Below are 1,276 nucleotides of genomic sequence, written 5' to 3' on the forward strand. Positions count from 1 at the left end.
CTGGTCAGGACTCACGGGCTCGGCATCAACATGCGAAAGCACTAAAGCTGCGCGCGGCACTCCGCCGCGCGATGACCGACCTTCCGGCAACGGAAGCAGGTGAGAGAGCAACCGTTCCGTCGCGCTACATGACGCTGACGATTGCTCGTCGCATCGATAGCGTCGATGTCCATAGGCTCGGGGACAGATTCCCCCAGCTGAAGCGGGCGGCGCGTGCGCGTATGACGCCGCAACCACATAGTCCTCGCGTAGTGCAAGGGAAAATGCCTCTTCGAGTGTACAGGGGTCCGATCTTGTAAGGCAGTAGCGCGTCATGCCTTCGCGCATACCGAACACGAGCACATGAACCTGAGAGGCCATATCGATGGGCTTGGACACGTTACACGACGCGAGGTGTCGTGTCTTCTGGACGTAGTCACACATAGTAATCGTGCCTTGCCGAAGAGCGAAGAAGTGTGCCCGAATTCGGGATTCATCTTGCGGCGGCTCGAACGCAAGCCGAAGGTCACTCTGGGGGTATCCAGAGTAGGGAAGGCGATGGGGTCGACAAACAACTTGCCGAGGGCCTATCCCTTGGCTAGCCCAGACAGGCGCGAGAGGAGGAAGTGGACCTTCGCGAAAGACGCCTCGATCAACCTCGAGGCGATGGCGATGTCGATCCTTTAAAACCAGCGATTCAGCGGAAGTCGGTCTTCTCCGGCACCGGAGTAGGTGGATGTCTCTAGCTTCACGACGTCATTCGTGGAGATACGCAAGGGAGTTGACACTCGCCGATTCGCATAGGCGAGCTCGCGTCCCATGAACTCTTGTGCCGCAACGTGCTGCTCGTCGGGTGTCGCTCGGGCGCAGCAGCGACGTGACGACGGCTTCTCCGGACACCGCTGTGAGGCGGTGGGTAGCTTCCCACTCGATCCTAGTGAGTTGGGGGAAAGCAGTGTGGTCGAGGTCTTGGCTCATGTCGAACTTGGTCATTGGAAGGACTACGAAATGCTACCATGTGTAACGTGCCAGGTATTTACTCCGTTACTTGTTTACACTTTAGTGTTGAGGAAGCTCGCAATAGGACGACTGAGTCTTAGGTTTAAGGTAAAATCACCTCTGACTTTATTTTAGTATCAAGGCCACAGCCCTGGCCACTCAAATACACGTCATAGTCCAATTGGCTAATAATGGGTATGGCTCCCCATATATAAGCCAAAGGTATGACAGCATTTCAGCACACGCTAGTCGTGTGCTAATGCACCTACTTACGTAAAGCAATTTACCCTACCGGATC

This window comes from Phytophthora infestans, genomic scaffold (genome assembly GCF_000142945.1).
Source record: "Phytophthora infestans T30-4 supercont1.348 genomic scaffold, whole genome shotgun sequence".
In the NCBI taxonomy this organism is placed as follows: Eukaryota; Oomycota; class Peronosporomycetes; order Peronosporales; family Peronosporaceae; genus Phytophthora; species Phytophthora infestans.